The sequence below is a fragment of the Dermacentor silvarum genome, chromosome 3 (genome assembly GCF_013339745.2).
Source record: "Dermacentor silvarum isolate Dsil-2018 chromosome 3, BIME_Dsil_1.4, whole genome shotgun sequence".
Classification (NCBI taxonomy): Eukaryota; Metazoa; Arthropoda; class Arachnida; order Ixodida; family Ixodidae; genus Dermacentor; species Dermacentor silvarum.
In genome coordinates, this window is record NC_051156.1 from 87,922,965 (window position 1) to 87,936,293 (window position 13,329).

At 44.2% G+C, this 13,329-nt stretch overlaps 1 protein-coding gene across 3 annotated transcripts in view; it reads left to right on the forward strand.

The window, feature by feature from the left end:
* The window catches only part of LOC119444535 (uncharacterized), a 92,510-nt gene that overhangs the window by 46,215 nt on the left and 32,966 nt on the right, over positions 1-13,329 (forward strand). The window lies entirely within an intron of this gene.

Consider the following 13,329-nt stretch of genomic DNA (forward strand, 5'->3'; position numbering starts at 1 on the left):
TGCTCGCAGAGTTTTCGAATCGTCGGGTTCCACGAAACAATTACTCTGGCCTAGTTTAGAAGCCTAAATTGTTGAATTATATCTGTGTGTGGTTAGTCTGCTGCTGCGGTTCACTGTGGCAAGCATATGCCACCTTGTTCTCGTGGATTCGCTTGTGCGTGTATAACGCCTCGAAGTTGTAAGTTGTCAATACATCATAGGTCTGAATATACAAAGATTTTCGTTCGCAAGCGCTCTTTGCCAATGACCAGCCGCCTCCGCTAGCACATTGTCGAACATGACGATTGACTGGGACCTGTTCTTACGAACCGTTCTAAATTAAAGCTTTTCTTAATACTTGCCCTGATGCGTAGGTAAAGCACACATTCACTAAAATATCAGCCAGAACCTTTTCTGTGCAGGTAGTCATAAGTCAAATGCCTGAAAAACAATTTAACTAAAACGCAGAACAAAAACCACAACTGTTTTCTAATATACTAGTCGTCTTGCAGAGAACGAGGACAACACGAAAGTGAACACGCTTTTTTCACCGTTGGGCCATGAACAAGCTTGCGAAGACAGTGTTACAGTATCTCCATGGGGCAGTCAACCCTGCAACATTGTCTATCTGAATGTGCTCGTTCGGTCAAATTGCGTGAATTTCAAAAAAAAGGTGGATCTAAGCTGTGAAGTAATGTATTCGCCTATAATTCGTTTGCCCTTGAGGCACAGGATGACATTGCTCGCTTCCAGATTGCAGCCTGAATCTACAAAAAAGGGGGAGGGGGGGTCTTTTCGAGCTCACTATTCACAATATCCGATGACATTTTGCGCCTGTGAAGGAAATTGTGGTGTTCCACCACTGAAAAAGTATCATCCGACACTATAGGATCTCTACGTATCCTACAGCACCTAAAAGCGAAATAGGAGTTCGCGTGTTCTGCAGACAGTGCCTTTTAGCAAATGTATATATTATGAGTACGTTCAATTATCACCTACCGTGCTTTGAAAAAGTTGTTCAGCTTATACATATGAAGGTGACATGATCGGTTACTAGCGTGACTAACAGCCTAAAAATAAATGCTTATAGGTACACTGACCAACTCGAGCACAATTGGCATCAATCACAAGAAAATTTATTCACCCGTAGGCAAGCGTACAACTGCGGCATGAACAATAAGTACAATATAACGTATTGCACATGCAATACAGTGTACTTGAGATAAACAAAACAAAGAACAAAACAAAACAGTAAATTGTGTTTGTTTGGCACTGGCTTTGCCACTTCCACTTCAAGAACACCATTACAGTGCATGCAAAAACATTATTGTAAGCCTCGCATTCCTGATCATTGTTGACACCAGGGGCACGCACAAGTACAGAGTCTCTACTCAGACAAAATGGAATTAAGGCATCGTTCTGGTTGTAGGAAACTTTGCCTCGATATCGGGTATCGGGTAGACCAGCGGCGAAGAAACTCGGCCTTACCGTGTTTGAATAGCTGTTTTTCTAGAAAAGACGATGAGGCAGGACGATGACGACAAAGCTTCCTTTGGCTCCTGGTGATGCACCGGCTCCATCTATTTCAAGCAAAGCTTGAATCAATCAATCAATCAATCAGTCTTTTATTTTCTCTGAAATAGAGAAGGAGACAGGACTAAAATCTCGCAAGCTTGACAGAGGTCCTGCCCCCTTTTCAACTTAGCAGTACAGGAGACCAACAACAAAAGGTAATTTGTCACACAAACAAACAGAAAACACTAGGTAAGAAAAAGCATTATTCATTGCACTACAAAAGAAAATAGCAACAACGCTATGGCAAAGAAAGAAACAATTTATAAATACGTGCGGTATCATCACATAAATTTGTTCAGAAAAAAGATGTTTAATAACGATATTTGAATGCTCTAGAGGGCCAAACAATTCTTGATTTAACTTATTTAATAACATTGGCAGAGTATAACAGACAATATGCTCTAGGTGTCGGAACTAACCAGATTTGTCTGGTCTGCAGAATATAGGTGTCTTTGCCAGTTCTGCCAGATGACCAATATAATTTTCATCATATCGTGAAGAGGATTTGAATCTAATTAAAAGTCTGTTTTTTATAGTACAGAGACTGGTAATATTTCATATATTAAAAAGAAGTCACGTGTTGGAAAATAGTAAGGCACACCAGCACTGCATCTCAGAGCTTTTTTTTGAAGAAGGTGCAACTTGGACAAATTAGTGATATTCGTAGTACCCCAAATGGTACTACAATATTGTAAGAGGGAGAGAATTAAAGAGTTATAAACCAGCAGCCTAACTTAAGCAGCAAGAATATCCCACAGGCATGACATAACACGGACTGCTGAAGATATTTTTGATTTGATATAATGAACGTGATCATTCCAAGTCTAGTGCTTAGAAAATATGACGTGAAGAATTTTGACAGAATCTACTATCTCTACAAGATAATGGCTTAAGAATACATTGAGTGGCCTGGATATTACTTTCCCTTTTGGAATGTATAATCCCATTTCTGTCTTGTTAGAATTAATCTTCAGACTATTTGCGTTCGTCCATTTATTCAACGCATCTAGTGTTCTACTTGCTTTCTCTTCGATATCACTTTCTGATTTCCCGGATATAATCACTGAAGTGTCATCAGCGTAAGACTGAAATGTGCTGTAAGTTGCAGAATGCGTAATATCACTTAGGTAAATTAAAAACAAGAACGGCCCCAAAATGCTTCCCTGAGGGACCCCTGCACTAATGTGTTGTGTTGAAGAGATTGAATTTTTAAAAGCTACATATTGTGTTCTCTGTGAGAGGTAGGATTTCATAAGGTCTTGTGCTTTACCGCGGACACCGTAGGATTCAACTTTATGCAGCGTAATTCCGTGGTTTATTAAATCAAAAGCTTTGGTAAAATCTATGTATATTCCTGCAACGTTCTCAATTAGAAACTTTTCTATTATTATTTCGTTTTGAGTCAGTAATGCTGTTTCTGTGGATAAATTCTTTCTAAAACTGTGTTGCAAATCAAGTAGAAGGTTATGTTTATTAAAAAATGATAGTACCCTACCATGCATTGATTTGTCTATACCTTTTGAGAATACCGGTAGTATAGCTCTAGGGCGATAGTCATTAACCTATATTTTGTCGCCACTTTTCAAGACTGGTATCACTCGAGCAGTTCGTAATTTTTTCGGAAATAAAGCAGTAGATAATATCAGATTATAAGTGTGTGTTTTAGCCGGGCATATGAAATGAAGAACATGTTTAATGGGCGCTATCTGAAAGCCACTTGTATCTACTGATTTACTATTTTTATAGCGATCATGCAAGAGAAAACTTCTGCGCAGTTGGTGGGACCAAAGGAAAGTGATGTCGGACTGCTGCTTCCTTTCATGAATTCAATGTTATTTTGGTCACTATTTATCGTACTTTGAGAAGCTTCTTGAATAAAAAAGTTGTTAAAAGCGTTAGCTAAGAAAGTGCAGAAATTCGCTCTCCCTCATGCTGAAAGTTATTCAGAGTATCAGTAGTCTTTGTCTTCATTAAGGAATTCAATTTCCGCCAAATAACATCCGGATAGTTCTTCAGTCATCCTCTATAATACATTTGTAAAGTAAGCATCCCGAGCCTTCTTTAGTTTCGATGTAAGATTATTTCTGTACTTCTTGAATTGGCGAAACAAGTTTTCGTCTTTTGATTTTACGAATTGTGCGTACAAGCTATTCTTCTGCTTAACCATTAGGACTAACTCAGATTTCATCCAGGGTTACTGCGCCCTTGAGGACGTGGTCACTTTCTTTAGTGGGAAGTGCGCGTCATAGATGGTCTTAAATGTAGTAATAAAATTATAGCAAGCATTATAAGTACGGTCTACCTCAAAAACGTGGTTCCAAGTTTGTTGACTAATAGCACAGCCAAAGGATTCAAAATTTTTATTAGTCATAGAGCGCGTTTAAGCTACTCGCCTCTTCTTTTTCATAACATGCCCAGACTTATCAACTAACGCGCAAATTCCAAGGTGATCACTTATGTCAGTATAAACAACGTCTGCGGTTATTAAATTATTTTATTTATTTATTTATTTATTTATTAACTTAAAATGATGGCATAAGAACAGATATGCAAAACAAGCAATCGGAAAATTAATTTATAAAATGAAACTTTGAAGTGTGGTTTTAAAGTTATTGGTGTCAGTTATGCTTGTAAGTGATGCGGGTAAGTTATTCCAATCTTTGCTCGTTTGGGGAAGAAATGAAGATGAAAAGCCGACGGTGTTGCAGCGCGGAATGCTTACCTTTTGGCGCTGGTCAATGCGAGATGAAATGTATGGTGGCGGTTGAACAAAGATAGAACGTAAATATGCATTGTGGTAGTAGATTTTATGAAAAAGACGCAGGCGAGATAATTTTCTGCAGGTTCATAACAGCGGGAGGTGTAGGAGAGATGTCATGTTAGTGGCACTCGCAGTTCTTTGGTAGTTGTTGAAAATGAAACGGACTGAGCGATTCTGTATTGCCTCTAGAGAATGTATGAGGGTGTCATGACCAGGGTCCCATACTGATGATGCGTACTCGAGCTGTGGACGAATGTAAGTTGTGTACAATAAGAGTTTTAGTGATGATGGTGCTAGAGAAAATTTCCGCTGAAAGTATCCCAGTGTACGAGTGGCCTAGAGGTTATGTGGTCAATATGAGTTTTCCAGGATAGATTGCTGGCAATGTGAACCCCCAAGTATCGGTATGACGTTACACATTCTAGGGGGATGTTATTTAGCGTGTAGGTGGGGCAGGTCACGTTAGTACGAGAAATCCTCATAGTCTTGCACTTTTTAATGTTCAATTCTATGCGCCACGTACGACACCACTCATTTATGTTATCGATATCCTCCTGAATTGCTAGAATATCTGAGGGATTAGTTATTTCATGATACCAGACGCAATCATCCGCAAATAGACAAATGTTCGAGGAAACGTGAGTGGGCAAGTCATTAATGTAATTTAGAAATAATAAAGGACCGAGCATGGACCCTTGCGGGACACCGGAGTCAACTGGAGCTAAAGGCGAGTTAGCGTCATTGGTGGTTATAAATTGAACACGTGATGTCGAAAACACGCGAATCCAATTAATTACGGCAGAGTCTATGTTTAGAACGTTTAATTTATGAAGGAGCAATGCATGGCTCACTTTGCCAAATGCTTTAGCAAAGTCAAGAAATATACAGTCTGTTAAAAAACCAGAGTCTAAATTAGCATGTCGGCCATTAGTGAAGAGGATAAGTTGAGTGTCACACGAGAAGTTTTTACAGAATCCATGCTACATAACTGTGAAGAAGTTACTATTTTCAAGAAAATTAACTAGATGCGTATATATTATACTTTCCATAACTTTACATGGTACAGATGTAAGTGAAATAGGTCTGTAGTTCTTTGGATCTTGGGTTGGTCCAATTTTGTTGGTCCAATTTGTTGTTGGTCCAATTTTGTTGGTCCAATTTTGTTGGTTGGTCCAATTCCTTTGCCAGTTTTCCAATCAAACGGTAAGGTGCCAGAGATGTAAGATTGCGAGTAAATACATTCTAGTATAATTGAACAGTATTCCACAGTGTTTTGCAAGGATGTAGTATTGATTTCGTCGACCCCACATGATGCTTTAGATTTTAATTTCTGTATTATGGCTTTGATACCGGTTGAGTCGAAAACGAAGGGATCAATAAGTGGTAGTTAGTTGAATTTATCTCAGGCATTGGATCAGGAATCTGAGGTGATGAGAATGACTGAGTGAAGGTATTGTTAAGCACAGTAGAACACATTAGGTCAGGTACTCGGTCCCCAGAACTTGTCAGCAATGATATTCCAGTTTTATGGCTATTTCCTCGTAGAGTTTCCTAGAAGCCCATTGGATTAGTCTTTAATAAATTTGGAAGTGTACAATAAAGGAATGAAAATTTCGCTGACCTTAGGGTCCTAAGATATAAGATTGCTGTGTTTTTATATGCTAGCATTATATGCTATCATTATAACATTCCTCTGTTTTGAGGAATGTTTCGCTCTACGGAATAAACGTTTTTTCTTGCTCGATAACCTATTCAGATATGTGCTGTACCATGGGGCTTTATTGTTAGCGTAGACGGTTCGAAGGGGCACATGTTTGGTGATTAGCTCACTGATTTTATTTTTGAAAATAGACCAGTTAGTTTCTACGGAGCGTTGCAGATGAAGTGATAGGAAAGTGTCTAGAATTATGCACAGTTCTCTGTTGATGGCTTGATAGTTAGCTTTTTATAATCTCGGAACTTTATCCGCTGTCGCATGTTTCTTGTTGTGTTGTTGTAAGTGTAAAATGCAAGATATCATGATCGCTCAGTCCGGGCATGTGCGTCACCGCACTGTGAACTGTGAACATTTGTACATTGACCTTATTGACTGTGAACATTTGTAATGAATACATCTAATATAGATGTATTTTCTAAAGTAACTCGCGTCGGCTTTGTTATTACGCTAAAGAATCCATTCACGGCAATCAAAATCTGGGGTTCTTTTTGTGACTGTTGTTGAAAGCATATTTATATTGACATCACCGCGTAGAATTATCTCTATTGATTGGTCAGAGGCACAGCCAAAATTATTTTCACGAAATGCTAAAAAACGACTAATGATAGCGGAGGGTGGCCTGCATATAACACAGAAAAGCTTCGCAGAGTGAGCACATCGTAATCAACGGTTGTTGCCGTGTATTCCGCGACCATTTCACAAGATATTGTTTCCCTGAGCAGAAGCGCAACGCCTCCTCCTCTTTTATATTTGCTGTTTTCATAGAAGCTTTGATAGCCAGGACGGTGAAACACGTTCGATGCCGGTGTATAGTACCACGTGTCAGTCAACATTACTGCGCTAACTGACACTCCGAAAGTACCCAGCACTAATGTTTAAATTTAAAAACGGCAAAGCTGTTTTTTTTTGCGTGCCACTAAATGCTTAATCTCATGTGATTCATAATCCACATAACCAAAAATTTAGTTCAGATGCCTGCAGGTACAACTACGCAATTTTGGGCGAATCGTCAAGGTGGGTGATCAGAATGAACGCTGAGGCCTCTGTTAAGCGCACAAATATTTTGCCATTCCGAGTCCATGCAAATTTCCACTTGCATTTTTTTTTCTTTTTGCATTTGCTGCTCCGCATACTTTTTTTTTTTCATTGAAGGGCTCAAGCGCTCATTGATGAGGATTGGAGTATTCGGTTCAAGTTGAATGTCATCTGACGTAATCTTCTTTCGGGCTTTGTCATGAAAGGAGTCACGGACTGATCTACGTGCAAACTGCATCATTATATTCGGGGCATCTGTATTTCCCGTAGTTCGAACGCGACGACAAATCTCGATGTCACCACTTGCGAGTGGCATCTTAATGGCATTAGATATCTTATTTATAGTCTCCATGACATCCTCATTCAGCTTCATGAGTACACCCTTCACTTCCACGTTGCAACACCTTATATTTTGTTCGTTTTGCAGAAGTCTCACTTCGTGTTCTTTCACTTCCGCCCTAAAAGCGTCTCGATCCTTCTCCAGTTTTTCCACGGATGTTCTGAACTCCCTCTTCTCCAACTCAACGCTGCTGAAGGAAGTTTTCATCTGTTCATAGCTCTCATTTATGAAGACTAAGATGCTCTTTATCTCGCGTATGTCCTTTCGTACATCTCTGTCAAGACTTTCGCGTAGTTCACGGAGCTCTTGTTTAAGTGCTCGTTTCAGTTCCTCAAAACGTTTAACAAGCTCCTTCGACATTGCCACTGAGAAAGGAGGAATACAATAAATAATGCGGTTTGAGGAAATGCTATAACAACAATAGAACAACTAAAACAAGTGCAGGGGACAGATGTGCAGCAGCAGCAGTCACGGCAAATGTAAAAACATTACCACTAGTAGGAAAAATTTCACCAACCTGTGAAAGTACACGAAGGCGCTTAGAAAAAAATGTGCGATCGCCGTGACTACAGCTGCCAAGTTAAGCTACGATGGCTTCCTCGTGGGCTTTTAAGTTCTTAGCCAGAGATCTACGCAGACGCAGTGCATGATACTGAGCTCGATATCACTGGTGAAGCACTTGTTGTGATGACAGTCGTCGTGTCCAGCAGCCGCCGGGATCACGCCACACGCTGATATGTGCTGTCCGATTCCTGTGAAAGTACACGAATGCGCTTAGAAAAAATGTGCGATTCCCATGACTGCTCCCGCCAAGCAGCTGCAGTCACGGCGATCACGCATTTTTTTCTAAGCGCGGCGCTAATTTTGATCGCACAGTAGAGCAGCTGTTCCAGCCGCTCCGGCGCCGGATCACGTGAAGCGCGCAGCCCATCAGTGTCGTTTGGTGTGTCGCGGGGAGGGAATAGGAAGGAGAGGGGGTTGGCGCGCGTAAAACCCCTATATTTATAAAAGTACTGCCATTCTTAGATCTTGCCGCCACCGCGCTCACCCCGGCGCTTCCTCCTCGCCCTCTCTTAGCCGCCTCCTGTCGCCCCAGCCTCCTCCGCTCCCCCATTGGCCAATCCGTGTTACGTGGAAGTTCGCGTCGCGCTTTTGTATATTTTTTTTCTTTCCAGCGCGCTCCGACTGCCATTCTCGGGCCTGTGCGACGAAAGTGCTGTACGCACAAACGGATCAAACGTGTTAGGGACAAGAACTTCGTTGTGATGGTATGCTGCTGCGCCTTAAGTTGCCGCAACCGACAAGGCGAGGGCAAAAGGCTTTTTTTGTTTACCATCCGGCGTGCGCAAACGCTTGCTGCACACTTGATATTTGCGCCGTCTCGCATCGTCGCGTTGCTACTTCCAAAACGGCATTATTAAGACCAGTTACTGACTGACGAAGCAAAATCGCGCCTCAAAAACGTCTCCGCAGGGCGCGATCGAAGTTTTCCTCGGATTTCCTCTGGTAGCGCGTTAGCTGTCGTCTGCCACGGCAGGCCCGACGCAGGCGGAGCCACTGTCGATATCGCGCCTCGATCGCGCTGGTCGCGCCGAGCGCGATAGTGGAACGGCGGAGGAGGGACGTGGATGGCGCTACTTTTTATATATAGGGGCTTTAGGCGCGCGCTCTGCCGGGCTTCCCTCGCCTCAGATAAGTCTCGGCGCCCCGTTGGGAAGGCCACGCGTGGTGCATTTCACCGAGGAGCACGCTGCGTTTGAGCAACGGCGCCGCGAACTCGCTCGGCAAAGGGCTCATCGTCGAAATGCCAATTCTAGCGTGAGGGCTTCAGAAGTCCAGACGAAACGTCAGCGAAGAGCCGCCGACTCCGAGTCAAGGGAGCGCGATGTTGGGGTGAAACATCAGCGTCGTCTTGCCCTCCAGGAACCCGACAACGCTGTTGCACGCCTCGGCAACGCTAGCGCCAACTTCCCCGGTGCGACGACCAGGTTTCAAAACGAGTTTCTCAACCGGAACTTCGGAGCCAGAGTCAGTGCGTGGGACTGGTGGTAGTTCGAGCCCAACGTGGTTCTCGTCAGTGCAATTCGTTCCAAAAACACCGAAGAAACACAGGAAAAGCTTCGCCTACTCCCATTTCCTCACAGGGGAGGGGCTGCAGTTTTTTTCGTGTGTTGTGTCCAAATGTTTGCCACTACTCTTGTGAATTGCTGAACCACTGGTGCTGTAAGTTGCCCACTGTCGAACTACACCTCTTCAGCGGAAATCGGACCTGCCATCTTAAATTGATCACCGATTCTTCGCAACATCCGAACCCCCGCGCCCCTGCCGCACAACGCCTGCAGTGTGCGTCAGCGGTAGCAGCTGCAGCAGCCATAAGCCAAGTCGGCGTCGTCGACATCATCGGCATGACTACGGAAGGGAGCCTCGATTGGCGCGAGAAATCTGTTTACTCCGACACCAAGAAACCTTCGCCCACCTCGCCAAGCACCCTCAAAACTCGACCGCAAGTAAGCCAATTTCTGCCTCGACCTCCTCCAGTCGCAGCCGCTGAATACAAAATCATTCTTCGTGTACATGGTGGCGTCAACTGCGCCAACATTCATCCGGTCTCTCCACGACATCGTCAAGTCCACAGGTCTATCCGCGGCTGCAGCACCTCTAGATCGACTCCGGGCAAACAATATCAAAAGCACAGTCATCATAAGCATTCCCTGCATATGCAGGGCTGATCGCTACTTGAAGATCGCCACCCTCACCATCATGGGCAAGAGCTGCAAGGTCTCCACGAACGTGACAGACGTAAAAATTCGTGTAGGGGCATCATCAAGCTGCCGCCTCCCTGGTAGAAGCGAACGTGTCGGCTAACCTTCGAGAGTGCAGTCCAGCAATCAACATCCTGGCTGCTGGAAGATAAGCTCTACAGACTCCCTCCTGGTCACTTTCGAAGGCTGAAAGGTCCCCTTCTACATTATTTACCTCCGCACAGACCTCCGCTGGTGGCCATATTGTCAAAAACTGTAGCTCTTATACTGGTGCGAATTGTACAGCGGAGCAATATGATAGTAATATTTTCCGATAAAATCTTGTGGTTCAGCGCTCTCCAGCGCTCACCACGATGCAACAGCTTTCTAATGTACAGGCAGTTGTACGTTTTCCGCAGTTCTCATCCTGAATTTGCCTGCCCTGAAGGCACTGCCATGGGCCACATTTCCCTTTCGTCTGTGCCAAAAGAGCGTTAATATTGCCATGGTGACTGTACTCTCCTTCTCATTCAAGTACATGCTTCAGGGAAGTGACAGAGCTTTCAGCGAAGTCATGTAGGTTTTTGCGCGTTATATAGGGTGGACACAACGGAAAGTGATTCGAGCAGAGTCAAATGTGGGTCACCTTCCCGCCTCCAAATTTTTGCCAGATGCATAGGTGACCGGAGAACTCCCCTGCCTTGGCATTCATTCACCTTTCTGTATAGGTCATGCTTGAAGGAATCGTTGCCCCTAACCAGCGCGCTTTCGTGAAACTCGTAAGGAATCCGCTGCACAGAGTTTGAAAAAATTTTTTGGAGGTGCCCCAGCGCAAATAAAGTTCTAGTGCATTCTACCTACGTTGCGCAAGTAAAACGTACTTGGCACGTTTCAAAACTAATCAAGGCACCATCGGCCATGTTGAGCAAGAGGTTTGTGACATTCGGAAGGCGTTTGATGAATATTTCACAGTCCAACCGTCTTCTAAGTTTTTACTTTTGAGGGATGTTGAGTGATACTATTCTTTGCGCAGACGTCATTAACCATGCTGCTTTTTGTTTTCTGCCTCGCTCTCTGTTGTGCAGACAGTATCTTCTTTGTAAAATGCCTTCACGGCTTCTATTGGTCGCTATAACAAAAGTTCGACACCCGCGTTCTTCCTCAAGGAATTTCTTTGTGACATATCTACAGGCGGGAAAGGAAGAAGAAGACCGAAAGCGGATGCGTTTCACGTCGGCTCCGTAAACTTCGAATGATTGCCGGCGGTTTTTCGACTATAACGAGGAAATTCACATCGCTGGAGAAGCAGGAAGATCCAAGGATCACCTGGACACCTAATCAACCAGGTGGGCCATTTCCAGCAATCATTGCAAACAGTTTGCCAAGCCGACTGGGAAGCCTAAGCCTAGCGATAGCATCCCCGTCGCGATGTATCACCAGCCGCGATGGCTGACGTGCTGAGCCTAACGCCTCTAAACATGCCAAACATGGACGTTGTACGTGTAGAAGGCGAAGATATTCAACCAGAAGAGTTGGACCAAGGCCATTGGTTCGAAATTAAAAGAAATCATCGAAGACTCACTGTTGACGTGGACCGGCCACGTAGTGATAAAACACCACTTGAGCGAGCTAACGAAACCTCATGGAACAAGAAAAAGGGCAATCGGCAGATCCGACAATTAATCGTCGCAAGCCGCATGCCACACTTACCAGTAGACGACTACAGGATCATTATTAGACCAAGAGGGGGACTCAACGTGACTGAACAGGGTACAAACCGCATCTACCACAGCGTACGACGTGCTGCAAATGTTGAACGTACAGCGGATGAAGAAGATAACCTTTGCCTCAACCAGAAGCAGAACATTATAGTCCTCAGCACACCATCAAAAGAAAGAGCCAAAAAGTATGTCGCGATAACCAGTCTGAGCATTGGGAGCAAGGAATATGAAGCCTGTGCTTATCGCGCAGCACTGGAGAACACCTCGAAAGGAGTCATCCGAGGTATCTCTGCCGATGAAAGCCCGGAAGACATCGTTAGGAAGCTGGTCACTCCACGTAACCCAAGCGTCCTCTACGCCAAACGTATGGGCAATACAAACAACGTAATCGTCCTTTTTGATGGATATTACGTCCCTAGCTATGTGAACTACGGATCTGCGCTTGTTCGATGCGCACTTTACAAGAAACAATTTGACATCTGCTACGAATGCGGAAGACTTGGACACCGAGCGGACGTATGCCCCAATCCTACTGACAAAATTTGCCGGAGTTGCGGCAGCAAGAATCCAAAGCAAGACCACGAATGCAAAGCAGAGTGCCAACTATGTGGAAATGACCACCCGACCGCGGATAAACGATGCCAAGAAAGGTACCGGATCCCATACCTCGTCAAAAGACGAAGATGGGAACGTGCCCGGAGAGAGGAACAAGTGGAATACGAGAACTACGTCGGCAACCAAAGAAGCCCAAGTACAGCCAGCAGGAACAGATCGGTTTCCCTCCCAAGAACCAGAAGCAGATCACCGATCAAGGTCAAGGTCCAGACCCCGCAGTGGCAACCCCACCAAGTCACCCCAAGCCATTGGCAACAGCAAGGGCACTATCGGCAACCACACCACCGGACCCCCATCACAGGTGAGCTGGGCTGACGTGGCTTCCGGGGCGCGCGCGGAGGCAGAGGCTGCACTTAACACTAGAAATAGAGGGTTAGAAAAAGAACTAGCACAGATGAAACAAATGATGCTAGAACATCATCAGCGGATTGTCGCTCTAGAAGACGAAAACAGTAGACTGCGGAAAGAGAACACTAGTCTTAAAAACGGGCAAGGTGTCACACTAGATAGTATTGAGGAAAAAGAGGCAGACATGGAGGAAGAGGCTAACGTGCCAGCCAAACGCAAAGCCACAGACGATACCCAAGACGATCGCAGTTAAAAAGACCAAATCCGTTAAACCTCTTGAGAAAAGACAGGATGAACTCGAAAGCAAAATTGACATTCTAGAAAGCAAGCTAGATATCATAAGTACACAGTTTACAGATCTGGGCACACAAATTACCCAGCAAGTTACATAGGCTATTATGACGCAAATACAACAACAATTTAACACAATTAATACAAAATTTGCCGACATTGAATCTTGTATGAAGACGTGGGGACCGCAAACCAGTGGAGGTGGT